Source organism: Hemiscyllium ocellatum, chromosome 25, assembly GCF_020745735.1.
Source record: "Hemiscyllium ocellatum isolate sHemOce1 chromosome 25, sHemOce1.pat.X.cur, whole genome shotgun sequence".
Lineage (NCBI taxonomy): Eukaryota > Metazoa > Chordata > Chondrichthyes > Orectolobiformes > Hemiscylliidae > Hemiscyllium > Hemiscyllium ocellatum.
The window spans coordinates 13774531-13792149 of NC_083425.1; positions in this window are offsets into that span (position 1 = coordinate 13774531).

A 17619-nucleotide genomic window follows, 5' to 3' on the forward strand; every position below is an offset into this window, starting at 1 on the left:
TGAGTAACAGTATTGAAGAAAGTTGCAGTCAGGGGGCTTTTTTAAACAATCTGATGTATCTTTCCTGGTTCCAAAGGAGAAAACATTACACTTTCCCACATTGAACTCTGTCCACCTCATTCACTGACACCCATCAAATGTCTCTTTGTTACTTTCTGTTCCCAGTTACCGTTTTCACTGAATTTGCTATTGTCAGTGAGTATCTTCTCCTTTCTCTCAGCTGTTTCTAAGTGGAGTGAGAAATGAGGTCCTGGTCTAACTTCCTGGGGACACCAAGGGGGCTGGGTTTTCAAACCAGAGTGGGGAATCTGACTTAAGGCTCTTACCCTGACAGGCTGGAAACAGTGATAAGCAACAGGCCTGAACTGGATAAGGGGTAAATTCAATGAGGGGCTGCCTGAGGCCGGTGTTGTCTCCAGAGAATGATTCCAAAAGGCAGATGGAGGCCATTGGTCGAAGATCAGAACAGCAGGAGGGCTGAAGGCTAGCAGCCTCACTGTCTAAACCAGAGACGGCTGCTTGATCCACTCTGTTCAAACAATAGTCACTATGTGTTACTGTATGAGCACCTCAGTTTTGATTATGCTTTCAAGATTTTGAATTGGCATTGCCTTTTGGTACAGCTTCCTGCTGAACTTCAGCAAGTCCCAGAACATTCACTTTTCCATTGTTACTTCGGAGAATGTCATTCACTTCCCCCCCCCCCCCCCCCCAGCCCAAGAGCAAGCTCTTTAAAAGGTCGTTAGTGAATTAATTGCCATTCCCTACTCCTCCCCTGCCACAACCCTCCCTAGGCAATTAAAAATCCTACCAGTTGGGTGTAATGTCCATTGGAACTACTCACTGTCTCCTACCAGAAACCAATTCCCCAATTCCTGTCACCCACAGCCTCTGATTCCACAACATTATCTTCAAATTCTCTCATCTGCAACCTTGTCAAATAAATTCTGGAAGTCTTTTTTTTTAATTATTCATTCATGGGATGCGGCCAGCATTTAATGCCCATCCCTAATTACCCAGAGAGCCCTACAGAGTCACCTACATTGCTGTGGGTCTGCAGTCACATGTAGGCCAGACCAGGTAAATATGGCAAATTTCCTTCCCTGAAGGACATTAGTGAATTAGATGAGTTTTTCCAACAATCAACAATGGATTCATAGTCATGATTAAACTCTTAATTCCAAATTCTTTTAAATTGACTTCAAATTTCACCAACTGCCATAGAGGGGTTTGGTCCCAGGTCCCCAGAACATTACCTGGATCTCTGATTAACAGTGCAGTGTTAATACCACAAGGCTGACACCTCACTTCAAGATCAGAGGCACACGATACATCTAAAGGTCACTTTCTTAGTCAACACATTTGCTAGTTCTCCCCCCAAAAAATTAATTATGATATTAGACATTTTATAAATGAAGTTCCCTTCCGTACCAGACTTTGCTCAGGGAAGGTGCTGTTAATAGTCACCTTCTTCAATATTGCCACTCATTATTTCCTGAGTTTGGTTGCATTCCTGTTTCTGAACCAGAAAATGGGGATTCCGAATGTATTCCAGTGATTTAACCCCATAATTAACTGGTACTTCAATACATTAGGCAGGGAGTGGTGCATTGCTGGAGGTTCCACATATCGCAACGTATTTCTCTTGGGAACATAAAGCCTACATGGATTTATATCAAAGAAGATCCCTGATATCGTCTGTTAATTTTATATCAATTAGATGTTTAATTGTATTCATATATGTAGAATCTCTCTATATGCCCCATTTCAAGGTAGCCCCTGTCAGTGCATTGGAACAGGAAGTCAACATCAACATTACAATGGTGACTTGATGTAACTCAGACACGTTCACTGCCCTGTTTGCTATCTCCTGGCCTTCCCACTCCTCAGTCCTTAATAGCCTCCATTCCTCTTGCCACCCTGGCCCCTTGCTCATGGCAAACAGCAAGAGGCTAGGGTACTGAGCAGGAGCGAGGCAGTGGGCAAGTTGGCAGGCAGGATGGTCAAGTGTTGGGAGTGGGACAACAAGTGAATTGCAGTCTCAGAATCTGAATTGAATGGCTTTGATATGAAACATGCACTTGTAATGAGATGGGGAGTTAAATGCAAAGTGGAGATTTAAGGCACTGGGAAGATTGTGAATGGAGAGAAAGGCCTTTGAATAGCATCTGGTCTGCTATACAAGATGATCGTGGCTGATTCTCTTTCTCAATGTGATATTCCCACTTTCTCACCATACCCTGTGAGTAGCTAGTTAATACTTAGCAGAGACATGGTTTGCTCAAGCTCAAGTGGTTTTACTGAGTCAGACATTCAGCTATAGTGGGGCGAGAACTGCCACTTGCACTTTTTAGCTGTGGCTCTTACCCCTACAGCACAAGTTTCTGGGTTCAAATTCCACTCCAGGGATTGAGCCCAAATATCAAGACTAACCATCCAGTGCTAAGGGAGCACAACTCTCTCAGAGCAGCTATCTCTGGGTGAGATGTTAAGATGTCTGCTTGCTTGGGTAAATGTAAACGTTTCTGGTGGTATTATTTTGAGGAAGAACAGGGAAGTTATCCCTAGTGTTCCATTCCATAATTATTCCCCAACCAACATCGCAAAAGAATATTATTGGCCAATGTTGGTTGCGGGAGCTTTCTGTTCACACGGGATCAATGTGAACTTCACCAGTTTCCTCATTTTCCCTCCCCCGACCTGGTCCCAAATCCAACCTTCCAACTCAGCACCGCCTTCTTGAACTGTCCATCTTCCTTCCCACCTATTGGCTTCACCCTCCTCTCCGACCTATCACCATCATCCCCCACCTTCATCTACCTATCGCATTCCTAGCCACCTTTGCCCCAGCTCCACCACCCTCCCATTTATCTCTCAGCCCCCTTGAGCCAGCCCCTCATTCCTGATGAAGAGCTTATGCTTGAAATGTCGATTCTCCTGTGCCTCAGATGCTACTTGACTGGCTGTGCTTTTCCAACACCACACTCTTAGACTCTGATCTCCAGCATCCACAGTCCTCACTTTCTCCTATTCATAGACCCAACAAGATGCTTTTAAGTGCTGTTTTTGTAGCAGCCTCCACCACTTTCTCTGGCAGCTCATTCCATGCACGTACCGCCCTCTACGTGAAAACGTTGCCCCTTGATCCCTTTTAAATCTTTCCCCTCTCATCTGAAACCTATGCCCTCTAGTTCTGGACTCCCCCACCTCAGGGAAAAAATCTTGATTATTTATCCTGTCTATGCCCCTCATGATTTTATCAACCTCTATAAGGTCACCCCTCAGTCTCCGATGTTCCAGGGAAAACAGTCCCAGCCTATTCAACTTCTCCCTGTAGCTCAGATCCTCCAACCCTGGCAACATCCTTGTAACTCTTTTCTGAACCCTTTCAAGATTCACAACATCCCTCTGACTGGAAGGAGACCAGAACTGCATGCAATATTACAACAGTGGCTTAACCTATGTCCTGTACATAGAGGCCTCAACGTGACCTCCCAGCTCCTATATTCAATGCACTGACCAATAAAGGAAAGCATACCAAATGCCTTCTTCACTATCCTAGCTACCTGTGACTCTACTTTCAAGGAACTATGAACCTGCACTCCAAGGTCTCTTTGTTCAGCAATACTCCTCAGGACCTTACCATTTAGTATATAAATCTTGCTCTGATTTGCTTTTCCAAAATGCAGCATCTCACATTTATCTAAATTAAAATCCATCTGCCACTCCTCATCCCATTGGCCTATCTGATCAAGAGCCTGTTGTAGTCTGAGGTAATCTTCGCTGTCCATTACACCTCTAATTTTGATGTCATCGGCAAACTTACTAACCATACCTCTTGTGTTTGCAGGAACAAAATACTGCAGATGTTAGAATGAAAGTTGAAATCGGTGGAGAAACCCAAAGCTGTGGCAGTGTCTGTGGAAAGAGAAACAGAATTAAGGTTTCAGGGTCCTTCTTCAGAATGTCAGGGATAAGGAATTAGCCAGAAATGTTGCTCACCATCTTCTTCATCTGGTTGCCTTTCTTCACTCCAGTATGTTGTGGGTCCTGAGCTAACAAAACAGTCCAAGGTTGGTTCCTCAGGTTTACAACGATGTTGCCAGGGTTGGAGGATTTGAGCTACAGGGAGAGGTTGAATAGGCTGGGGCTGTTTTCCCAAGAGCATTGGAGGCTGAGGGGGTGACCTTTTAGAGGTTTATAAAATCACGAGGGGCATGGACAGGATAAATAGACATGGTATTTTCCATGGGGTCGAGGAGTCTAAAAAACTAGAGGGCATAGTTTTAAGGTAAGAGGGGAAAGATTTAAAATGGACCTGAGGGGCAACTTTTTCTCTCTGAGGATGGTGTACGTATGGAATGAGGTGTCAGAGGAAGTGGTGGAGGCTGGTATAATTGCAACATTTAAAAGGCATCTGGATGGGTAAATAAGTCGGGAGAATTTAGAAGGATATGGGCCAAATGCTGGCAAATGGGGCAACATCGAGGGCCGAAGGGCCTGTACTGCACTGTAATGTTCTATGTTCTATTAATTTAGCAGAATGGAGGGGTTGGACTGAAGGTCTGTTTCCATGCTAGCACCTGATGAAGAAGCAGCGCTCTGAAAGCTCGTGTTCTCACATAACCCTGGGGGCTAGAACCTGGTGTCGTGTGACTTTTGACACTGTTCAACCCAGTCCAGCACCGGAAACGCCATGTCTATGTTGCGCATGAGAGCTCTCTCTCTGAGGGCACGAGCTGAAAACCCCTCTCCCACTGCTGGATAAATATATCTTGTGGTTTGTTTGCCAATAAAGACCAGGCTCCTCCTTTAATGTCAGGCTGTGCACAATCAACTGATTTCAGCTGTTGTAACAATGGAATCAGTTTTGGTTCCTGAATTTGCTGATCTCCCTTCAGTGTTTCCTGAGCACGGCAGACAGTCTCTTTAAGCAGGCCTGTGGAATTAGCACATACAACAGTGTAATCCAATCCAGGAACAAACTCAGATCGCAGATAGAATTGCAGGCTGGAGGGATAATATCATGTTTCAATCGCAAACTAATGTACTCGGAATCTCTAGTATTTCCTGCGGGGAAATAAAGCATTGTTTCCTGTGTTTACTGCTCAGAGGTCGTTGGGGGGGGGGATCAAGATAACGTCAGGCTATAAATAGCGCTGTGCGATCCTGGGGAGTAAGGAAACAGTGTCGTTTTACCCAACAGCTGAAGAACCAGCAGAACCTGTCAGACCTCATTGGCAGCAACCCCTAGTTCCATCTCAGGAGACTGAGTGGGTGCTTGTTCCACATTGGGGCTGATGCTGCACTCATTCCCTCTTCTAATATTTGATGTGAAACAGGGCAACCCTGACAAGGGAGGGCTTGAGGAGAGGGAAACTAGCAGTGTTTCTGCTCCATGAACCAATGATTCCTCATAGTAGCCCCACAGCGCAGTTAGAGACCACAGAATCTGCAACCACTCTCATCCCCACCAAAGATCATCCCATTCAGAACCCTCCCCTCCAATCCCTGTAACCCGTAGCCACCAGGGCTAAATCCACCCATGGGTGATTAAGCATGGCCAATCCACCTAACCTGCACATGTTTGGACCTTAGGAGGAAACCAGAGCGCCAGGTGGAAGCCCACACAGACATGGGGAGAACATACAAAGTCTACACCAACAATCACCCAAGGTTAGAATCGAATCTAGGTCCCTGACGCTGTGAGGCAGCAGTGCTAACATTGTGTGCCACGTGTGGGGGAATGCATGTTTGCACCCCTTCATATGGGGGTGAGTGTAAGGGCACTGAGCATGCAGTGAAAGAGCAGTCTCAGGAGTCACTGTGAAGACTCCCATGTCAGGATGGGGGGAGAGAGCTGAGTACTTTTTATAGGAAGCGCTACCAGCTGGATTGCTGTAGATGTTTATTCCAAACTGATATCTACTGATCGATCAAACAGACAGCCCAGAATGCAGACATGCAGCAATTTTCACAACATTGTCACTGTAGCTTTTATAGAACATTGTAAACTTGAAGAGAATCATTGAAACATCGAATCCCTTCAGTGCAGAAACAAGCCCTTCGGCCCAACAAGTGCACACCAACCCATTCCCCTACTCTATTACTCTACATTTATCTCTGACTAATGCACCTAACCTACACATCCCTGAACATTCTGGGGCAATTTAGCATGGCCAATCCACCTGACCTGCACACCTTTGGATTGTGGAAGGAAGCCGGAGCACCCGGAGGAAACCCACACAGACACAGAGAGAATGTGCAAACACCACACAGACAGTCGCCCAAGGCTGGAATCGAACCCAGGTCCCTGGCTCTGTGAGGCAGCAGTGCTAACCACTGAGCCACCTTGCTGCCAAGCAAAACATGACGAAATAAATTTGGGACATTTGAAAATAAAACAAAGGAGTGTTGCGTGTATGGAATGAGCTGCCGGACGAAAAGGTGGAGGCTGGTACAATTACAACATTTAAAAGTCATCTGGATGGGTATATGAATCGGGCCAAATGCTGGCAAATGGGACTAGATTAGGTTAGGGTATCGGGCCAGCATGGATAAGTTGGACTGAGGGGTCTGTTTCTGTGCTGTACAGCTCTATGACTCGATAACAGCAGATGCAGACTTGAGTTTTAAGGACAGGCTGGATTGGCTGGAACTTTTTTTCCTGGAGAGTAGGAGGTTGAAGGGTGACCTTATAGAGATTTATAAAATCATGAGGGGTACAGATAAGGTGAATAGCAAAGGCATTTCCCGAGGGTGGGTGAGTTCAAAACTAAGGGGCATAATTTTAAGGTGAGAGGAGAAAGATTTAAAAGGAAGTGGTAGATGCAGGTACAGTTACAACATTTAAAAGACATTTGGACTGCTACGTGGATTGGAAAGATTTATTTCAGACAAATGCAGGCAGATGGGGTAAGTTTGGTTTGGGAAACTTGCTCAGCCTGAACATGTTGGACTAAAGTGTCTGCTTCGTGCTGTATGACTCTCTGACTCCATGTTGGAGATTTTAAACAAAAACAGGAAGTTCTGGAGAAACTCAGCAGACCTGACAGCATCTATGGAGAGAGAAACAAGAGCTAAGTTCCCCTAACACTTTCTATTTTTTTTTGCAATTGGGACAGTCCCTCTACATTACAGAGAAATAATGGAAGAGACTGATGGAGTAATGAATCATATTATATCGATTTGCTACTGATTTTCTCATACTTGTTTTGAGCTCCTTAACCTTGACTGGGAAATGTTTGTCAATGAAATTAATTATAACCATGCACTGTAATCAGCAAATTACATTGATTTAAAGGTTATTTCAAATACGGTCTAAAAAAATCTTCTCAACCTTTTGTTTCTTACTTTTGCTACCCATCGGCAAATTTGGCTCAGGATTTAAATTGTAAGGTGGAGAATTTCCTGAACGCGAGCTGGGCTTGGAGGTAGAGGAGTGAATCAATTGTTCAGTGTTTGATTGCTTTTGAGTATTGACAGTTTTAGTAAAAAGTGAGGTCTGCAGATGCTGGAGATCAGAGCTGAAAATGTGTTGCTGGTTAAAGCGCAGCAGGTCAGGCAGCATCCAAGGAACAGGAAATACAACGTTTCGGGCACAAGCCCTTCCTGATGAAGGGCTTGTGCCGAAACGTCGAATTTCCTGTTCCTTGGATGCTGCCTGATCTGCTGCGCTTTAACCAGCAACACATTTTCAGTATTGACAGTTTTATGTGATGTTAGTCAAGCCTGAGGCAGGGGTTACAATACACAGGGCCAGTGAATACATTTGCTCTTGAAAGCTCCCAAAAGATCTGAGCAACCAATGAGGCAGCCTCTGTATGTGGGAGAGACTAAATATGAGGATCTCCACCAATCACATGTTCTCTGAAGCTAATGGTAACAGATCTTCCAATCATAGGTCCCCATTGCTTTTGCTGCTGTTCTAGAAACACAGTTCATGATTGGAGGAGCAGGAGGGAGGGAACCTGTGATGAGAGAAGCTAGAAGATTTGTTCTGGCTGTTCGCGTAAGAGAATTTTGCGTGCGTCTTCACTGTGTGTCTCTTGGAATTCTCTGGAAGGGAGATTAATGAGATGAAACGGAAAAAGAAAGCAAAGGACAGAGTCTTTACCAATAGAAAGGTGAATGTAAATCCCAGAAACGCCAGCATTGTGAGGTGAAGTCCCATCAGCCAAATTCTGGCTGAGGTACAAGTGCTGACTGGGCCCCCAAGTCTCAGCCGCGGTTTGTTGGCTGGGCCTGTCCCAGCTGGGAGTGGCGTTGCTAGCTTCTCTTGAGGCTTAGTTGCAGGGTTTGGAATGTACTAGATAGGCACGTGGAGAAAGTGAGGACTGCAGATGCTGGAGATCAAAGTCAAAAGATGTGGTACTGGAAAAGCACAGCCAGTCAGGCAGCATTGAGGAGCATGAGAGTCAATGTTTCGAACATAAGCTCTTCATCAGGAATATGCAATGGCCCACGGGGACTGAGAGCTAAATGGCAGGGGGCTGAGGAGAAGGTAGCCAGGAATACAGGTGGGGATGGGGGGGTGGGGGTGCAGGGATGATGGTAATAGATTGGAGCACTGAGTGAAGCAGATAGGTGGGAAGGAAGATAGGCAGGTAGGAGAGTTCAAGAGGGTGGCATCAAATTGGGAGGGTTGGATCTGGGATAAGATGGGTGGAGAGGAGATGAGGAAACTGGGGAAATCAACATTATTCCAGTGTGGTTGGAGGGTTCCAAGGTGGAAGATGAGGTGTTCTTCCTCCAGGCATCAGGTGGCTAGAATCTGGCAGTAGAGGAGGTTCAGAACTTGCATATCTTTGACAGATTGGGAGGGGGAGTTAAAGTGTTCGGCCACACTGTGGTGAGGTTGTTTAGTGCATGTGTCCCATGATGTTCTGTGAAATGTGGTATGGCCAGAGGAAGGGTATCCTGTTTTGCCTTGGGTTTCAGCCTGGGATGAACTTGTTAGGGTCAAATCTCAGCCAGAGAAGCACAACAGTGGAACAGTGGGCGGCATGGTGGCACAGTGGGTAGCACTGCTGCCTCACAGCGCCAGAGACCCAGGTTCAATTCCCGACTCAGGCGACTAACTGTATGGAGTTTGCACATTCGCCCCATGTCTGCGTGGTGCTCTGGTTTCCACCCACTGTTCAAAAATGTGCAGGTTAGGTGAATTGGCCATGCTAAATTACCTGTAGTGCTAGGTAAAGGGGTAAATGTAGGGGAATGGGTCTGGGTGGATTGCGCTTCGGCAGGTCGGTGTGGACTTGTTGGCCCGAAGGGCCTGTTTCCTCACTGTAAGTAATCTAATCAAGGCTGCTGAGGGAGTTTGTGAGAGAGGGAATTAGAAAGACAGGCACGTGGCTGTGGCTGGGGAAAAGGGTTGATTATAATGTGCTTGTGGCTCTGAAGTTAAAATAATAATGTTATTTGATAAAATGTTAGGGTCTGGTGATGCAGCAGTACTGTCAAGTCCCACAGTTCAAATCCCACCTACTCCAGAAATGTGTAATAACATCTATGAACATGTTGATTGAAAAAATGCATTGAATTTTAAATTGACAATTCCTGTCCCAGTTCGTCACCTACTAATAAGACATAGGAGCAGAAATTAGGCCATTTGGCCCATCAAGTCTGCTTCCCCATTCGATCATGGCTGATAGGCTTTTCAAAGCTGAAAATGTGTTGCTGGAAAAGCATAGCAGGTCAGGCAGCATCCAAGGAACAGGAGATTCGATGTTTCGGGTATAAGCCCTTCTTCCTGAAGAAGGGCTTATGCCCGAAATGTCGAATCTCCTGTTCCTTGGATGCTGCCTGACCTGCTGCGCTTTTCCAGCAACATATTTTCAGCTCTGATCTCCAGCATCTGTAGACCTCACGTTCTCCTGATAGGCTTTTCAACCCCGTTTTCCCACTTTCTCCCCAAAACATTTGATCCTCAAGGCAATCAAGAACTTACCTGTCTCTAATGTTGAAGCTTTCGACCTCAGTTGTGTCAATTCAAATTCTTCCTTAAATATACTCAAGGCTGAGGTAGACAAAGTTTTAATTAGTGAAGGAGTCAAGGGTTATGGAGCAAGGTAGGAAAGTGGAATTAAGGTGTATGAAAACAGCCATGATCTCATTGAATGGTGAAGCTGAACGGCTAACTTTCCCTCCTACATCTTATTGTTTTTAATAATCCCAACATCTAACTCAAAAATTGGATCATTAGACCTGACAACAGAAGGTTATATATCATGAAGAAAAATCCCAAGAATGTAGTTCAAGTCTAACATGGCTAGAAAGAACCTCAATTCATGCTACTTCAGTCTGACCAATTTAGGTCTCATTAAAGTATAGATGATCTTATGAAGTAAATGTGATTTAAACCTTTTATTATCTGTGGATCAATCTGATGCTGAAGAATTGATTTCTATGTATTCTGTTTGTTACACAATTGGTTGTTCAGAAGTCAATATCCTGACTTGTTTGTCAGCACTCCCTTTACACAGAAGTATTGAGGGGAGAGAAATTTAAGTCACAGAGACGTCCAGCATGGAAACAGACCCTTCAGTCCAATCTGTCCATGCTGACCAGATATCCCAATCCAATCTAGTCCTCCTGCCAGCACCCAGCCCATATCCCTCCAAACCCTTTCTATTCATATACCCACCCAAATGCCTCTTAAATGTTGCAATTGTACCAGCCTCCACCACTTCCTCTGACAGCTCATTCCATACACGTACCACCCTCCATGTGAAAACGTTGGCCCTTAGGTCTCTTTTATATCTTTCCCCTCCCACCCTAAACCTATGCCCTCTAGTTCTGAACTCTCTGGCCCCATGGAAAATACTTTGTCTATTTATCCTATCCATGCCCCTCATGATTTTGTAAACCTCTATAAGGTCACCACTCAGCCTCAGACGCTCCAAGGTAAGCAGTCTGTTCAGCCTCTCCCTATAGCTCAAATCCTCCAACCCAGGCAACTTCCTTGGAAATCTTATCTGAACTCTTTCAAGTTTCACAACATCTTTCCGATAGAAAGGAGATCTGAATTGCATGCAATATTCCAACAGTGACCTAACCAATGTCCTGTACAGCCGCAACATGATTCCTCAACTTCTGTACTCAATACTCTGACCAATAAAGGAAAGCATACCAAACGCCTTCTTCACTACCCTATATACCTGCAACTCCACTTTCAAGGAGCTATGAACCTGCACTTCAAGGTCTCTTTGTTCAGCAACACTCCCTAGGACCTTACCATTAAGTGTATAAGTCCTGCAAGATTTGCTTTCCCAAATGCATCACCTCGCATTTATCTGAATTAAACTTCATCTGCCGCTTCTCAGGCCATTGGCTCATCTGGTCAAGATCCTGTTGTAATCTGAGGTAACCCTCTTTGCTGTCCACTACACCTCCAATTTTGGTGTCATCTGCAAACTTACTAACTGTACCTCTTAAGCTCACATCCAAATCATTTATATAAATGACAAAAAGACATGGATCCAGCACTGATTCTTGTGACACTTCACTGGTCACAGGCCTCCAATCTGAAAAACAACCCTCCACCACCACCCTCTGTCTTCTACCTTTGAGCCATTTTCTGCGGCTCCATGCAAAGGCTGCCTTGCTGATCTTTGAGGGGCCCTAGTCTCTCCCTCGTTACCCTTTTGTCCTTAATATATTTGTAAAAACCCTTTGGATTCTCCTTAATTCTATTTGCCAAAGCTATCTCATGTCCCCTTTTTGCCCTCCTGATTTCCCTTTTAAGTATACTCCTACTGCCTTTGTACTCTTCTAAGGATTCACTCGATCTATCCTGTCAATACCTGACATTAGCTTCCTTCTTTTTCTTAACCAAACTCTCAGTTTCTCCCGTCATCCAGCACTCCCTAGAACTACCAGCCTTTCCTTTCACCCTAACAGGAATATACTTTCTCTGGATTCTTGTTATCTCATTTCTAAAGGCTTCCCATTTTCCAGCCGTCCCTTTACCTGTGAACATCTGCCTCCAATCAGCTTTTGAAAGTTCTTGCATAATACCGTCAAAATTGGCCTTTTTCCAATTTAGAAATTCAACTTTTAGATCTGGTCTATCCTCTTCCATCACTATTTTAAAATTATTAGAATTATCATCACTGGCCCCAAAGTCCTACCCCACTGACACACCCTGGCTAATTTCCCAAAAGTAGGTCAAGTTTTGCACCTTCTGTAGTAGGTACATCCACATACTGAATCAGAAAATTTTCTTGCACACACTTAACAAATTCCACTCCATCTAAACCCTTAACACTAAGACAGTTTCAGCCTATGTTTGGAAAGTTAAAATCCCCTACCATAACCAGATAACTGAGATCTCCTTACAAGTTTGTTTCTCAATTTCCCTCTGACTATTAGAGGGTCTATAATACCAATCCCAATAAGGTGATCATCCCTTTCTTATTTCTCAGTTCTGCCCAAATAACTTCCCTGGATGTATCTCTGGGAATATCCCCCTCAGCACAGCTGTAATGCTACCCCTTATCAAAAATGCCACTCCCTCTCCTCTCTTGCCTCCCTTTCTATCCTTCCTGTAGCATTTGTATCATGGAACATTAAGCTGCCTGTCCTGCCCAGCCCCAAGACATGTTTCTGTAATTGCTATGATATCCCAATTCCATGATCTTAACCATGCCCTGAGTTCATCTGCTTTCCCTATTAGGTCCCTCGCATTGAAATAAATGCAGTTTAATTTATCAGTCATAGAGTCATAGAAATGTACAGCATGGAAACAGACCCTCGGTCCAACCTGTCCATGCCGACCAGATATCCCAATCCAATCTAGTCCCACCTGCCAGCACCCGGCCCATATCCCTCCAAACCTTTCCTATTCATATTCCCATCCAAATGCCTTTTAAATGTTGCAATTGTACCAGCCTCCACGACTTCCTCTGGCAGCTCATTCCATACACGTACCATCCTCTGTATCAAAAAGCTGCCCCTTAGGTCTCATTTATATCTTTCCCCTCTCACCCTAAACCTATGCCCTCTAGTTCTGGACTCCCCAACCCAGGGAAAAACTTTGCCACTTTATCCTATCCATGCCCCTCATAATTTTGTAAACCTCTATAAGGTGGCCCCTCAGCCTCCGACACTTCAGAGAAAACAGCCCAGTCTGTTTAGCCTCTCCCTGTAGCTCAAATCCTCCAACCCTGGCAACATCCTTGTAAATCTTTTCTGAACCCTTTCAAGTTTCACAGCATCTTTCCGATAGGAAGGAGACCAGAATTGCACACAATATTCCAACAGTGGCCTAACTAATGTGTAAAGCTGCAACATGACCTCCCAACTCCTGTACTCAATTCTCTGACCAATTAAAGAAAGCATACCAAAAGGAAAATATTCTGCCTGGAAGTCTGTGGTGAGTGGTGTTCCACAGAGCTCTGTCCTTGGGCCTCTACTGTTTGTAATTTTTATTAATGACTTGGATGAGGGGATTGAAGGATGGGTCAGCAAGTTTGCAGACGACACAAAGGTTGAAGGTGTCGTTGACAGTATAGAAGGCTGTTGTAGGCTGCAGCGGGACATTGACAGGAAACAGAGATGGGCTGAGAGGTGACAGATGGAGTTCAACCTGGATAAATGCGAGGTGATGCATTTTGGAAGGTCGAATTTGAAAGCTGAGTACAGGATTAAGGATAGGATTCTTGGCAGTGTGTAGGAACAGAGGGAGCTTGGTGTGCAGGTACATAGATCACTTAAAATGGCCACCCAAGTGGACAGTGTTGTTAAGAAAGCATATGGTGTTTTGGCTTTCATTAACAAGGGGATTGAGTTTAAGAGTCGTGAGATCTTGTTGCAGCTCTATAAAACTTTGGTTAGATCGCACTTGGAATACTGTGTTCAGTTCTGGTCGCCCTATTATAGGAAAGATGTGGATGCTTTGGAGAGGGTTCAGAGGAGGTTTACCAGGATGCTGCCTGGACTGGAGGGCTTATCTTATGAAGAGAGGTTGACTGAGCTCGGACTTTTTTCATTGGAGACGTAATTGAGGTATACAAGATAATGAGAGGCATAGATAGAGTCGATAGCCAGAGACTATTTCCCAGGGCAGAAATGACTAACACGAGGGGTCATAGTTTTAAGCTGGTTGGAGGAAAGTATAGAGGGGATGTCAGAGGTGGGTTCTTTATGCAGAGAGTTGAGAGAGCATGGAATGCGTTGCCAGCAGCAGTTGTGGAAGCAAGGTCATTGAGGACATTTAAGAGACTACTGGACATACATATAGTCACAGAAATTTGAGGGTGCATACATGAGGATCAGTGGTCGGCACAACATCGTGGGCTGAAGGGCCTGTTCTGTGCTTCACTGTTCTATGTTCTATGTTCAAACGCCTTCTTGAATTTCCTATCTACGTGCAACTCCACTTTCAGGGAGCTATGAACCTGCACTCCAAGGTCTCTTTGTTCAGCAACACTCCCTAGGACCTTACCATTAAATGTATAAGTCGTGCTAAGAGATGCTTTCCCAAAATGCAACACCAAGCATTTATCTGAATTGAACTCCATCTGCCATTTCTCAGCCCATTGGCCCATCTGGTCAAGATCCTGTTGTAATCTGAGGTAACCCTCTTTGCTGTCCATTACACCTCCAATTTTGGTGTCACCTGCAAACTTACTAATTGTACCTCTTAAGCTCACATCCAAATCATTTATGTAAATGACAAAAAGTAGAGGGCCCAGTACCGATCCTTGTGGCACTCCACTGGTCACAGGCCTCTAGTCTGAAAAACAACCCTCCACCACCACCCTCTGTCTTCTACCTTTGAGCCAGTTCTCCGTCCAAATGGCTAATTTTCTCTGTATTCCATGAGATCTAACCTTGCTAATCAGTCTCCCATGGGGAACCTTGTCCAACGCCTTAGTGAAGTCCGTATAGATCACATCTACTGCTCTGCCCTCATCAATCCTCTTTGTTACTTCTTCAAAAAACTCAATCAAGTTTGTGAGACATGATTTCCCACGCACAAAGCCATGTTGACTATTCCTAATCAGTCTTTGCCTTTCCAAATACATGTACATCCTGTCCCTCAGGATTCCCTCCAACAACTTGCCCACCACTGAGGTCAGGCTCACCTGTCTAAAGTTCCCTGGCTTGTCCTTACTACCTTTCTTAAACTGTGGCACCATGTTAACCAACCTTCAGTCTTCCGACACCTCACCTGTGGCTATTGCTGATACAAATATCTTAGCAAGAGGCTCAGCAATCATTTCTCTAGCTTCCCACAGAGTTCTAGGGTACACCTGATCATATCCTGTGGATTTATCTACCTTTACGCGTTTCAAGACATCCAGCACTTCCTTGTCTGTAATATGGAAATTTTGCAAGATGTCACCATCTATTTCACTTCAGTCTATATCTTCCATATCCTTTTCCACAGTAAATACTGATACAAAATACTCATTTAATATCTCCCCCATTTTCTGCGGCTCCACACAAAGGCTGCTTTGCTGGTCTTTGAGGGGCCCTATCCTCTCCCTAGTTACTCTTTGTCCTTAATATATTTGTAAAAACTCTTTGGATTCTCCTTAATTCTATTTGGCAAAGCTATCTCATGTCCCCTTTTTGCCCTCCTGATTTCCCTCTTAAGTGTACTCAAACTTCCTTTATGCTCTTCTAAGGATTCATTCATTCTATCCTGTCTATAACTGGCATAAGCTTCCTTCTTTTTCTTAACCAAACTCTCAATTTCTTTAGTCATCCAGCATTTCCTATACCTACCAGCCTTTCCTTTCACCCTGACAGGAATATACTTTCTCTGGATTCTCGTTATCTCATTTCTGAATGCTTCCCATTTTCCAGCCGTCACTTTACCTGTGAATATCTGCCCTCAATCAGCTTTTGAAAATGCTTGCCTAATACCATCAAAATTGGCCTTTCTCCAATTTAGAACTTCAACTTTTAGATCTGGTCTATCCTTTTCCATCATTATTTTAAATCTAATAGAGTTATGGTTGTTGGCCTCAAAGTGCTCCCCCACTGACACCTCAGTCACCTGCCCTGTCTTATTTCCCAAGAGTACCTTGTTCTCTGCTTTGTCCCTGTCTGCCCTGACTGTTTGACTCACTTCTGTTCTCAACTGTACTAGTCTCAGATTGATCTCTTTCCTCACTATCTCCCTGAGTCCCACCCTAACACCCCCCATCTTACTATTAAATCCTCCCAAGCAGCTCTAGTAAATCTCCCTGCCAGATATTAGATTAGATTAGATTACTTACAGTGTGGAAACAGGCCCTTCGGCCCAACAAGTCCACACCGACCTGCCAAAGCGCAACCCACCCATACCCCTACATTTACACCTTACCTAACACTACGGGCAATTTAGCATGGCCAATTCACCTGACCCACACATCTTTGGACTGTGGGAGGAAACCGGAGCACCTGGAGGAAACCCACGCAGACACGGGGAGAACGTGCAAACTCCACACAGTCAGTCGCCTGAGTCGGGAATTGAACCTGGGTATCAGGTGCTGTGAGGCAGCAGTGCTAACCACTGTGCCACCGTGCCGCCCATTAGTCTCCTTCCAATTTAGATGCAATCAGTCCTTCTTGTACAGGTCACCTTCTACCCCAGAAGAGATTTCAATGATCCAAGAATGTTGACTCCTCTGATACGCCAGCTCCTCAGCCATGCATTCATCTGTTCTATCCTCCTATTCCTGCCCTCACTAGCTTGTAGCACCAGGAGTAATCCAGATATTACTACTCTCAAGGGCCTCCTTTTAAATTCCTGCCTAACTCTTTGTAATCTCCCTTCAGAATCTCAACCTTTTCTCTTCCTATGTCGTTGGTTCCAATGTGTACAATGACCTCCTGCTGGCCCCTCTCCCCCGTGAGAACATTCTGCACTCTCTCTGAGACATCCATTAGCCTGGCATCAGGGAAGCAACACACCACTGCCGGCCACAGGAACATCTGTCTGTACCTTGGACTAGAGAGTCCCCTAACACAATCGATCACTTGGAATCCGATGTGTCCCTCATTGCATTAGAGCCAGTCTCAATACCAGAAACTTGGCTGTTCCTGAGAATCCATCACCCTCTACTTTTGCCAAAACAGCACTCTTGTTTAAAATGGGGATAGCCACAGTAAACTCCTGCACTAACCGCCTACCTCTCTTACCTTTCCTGGAGTTAACCCATCTATGTGACTGTATCTGCAACTTTTCCCCCTGCCATCCATACATCCCTTTGCTCTTGTAAATTCTTCATTGCTTCTAACTGTCTCTCCAACTGGTCCATTTGATCTGATAGGATTCGCAACCAACAGCATTTATTGCAGATATAATCCTCAGTAACCCGTAAACTCTCCCTAACCTCCCACATCCAACAAGAAGAGCGTGTCACTCTACTGAAGGCCATTTTTGCTCCTTCACAATCTACAGACCCAGAAAATAGCGCTGTCTTATTCCTTTACAAAACACTGCTCCAGATTAAATTAATAGTTATGGTTTATATTTTAAGTTTAATCAAGGGATGTATCTCAATAAACATATAATCAAGAAAGAACCACTCTACTCACTACTGCAGATCTAATGTAAGGCCATGCTTAAATATTCACTTCTGTTTCTGTGCTGTGACCTCTCCCAAACAGTTCCTCCAAGAT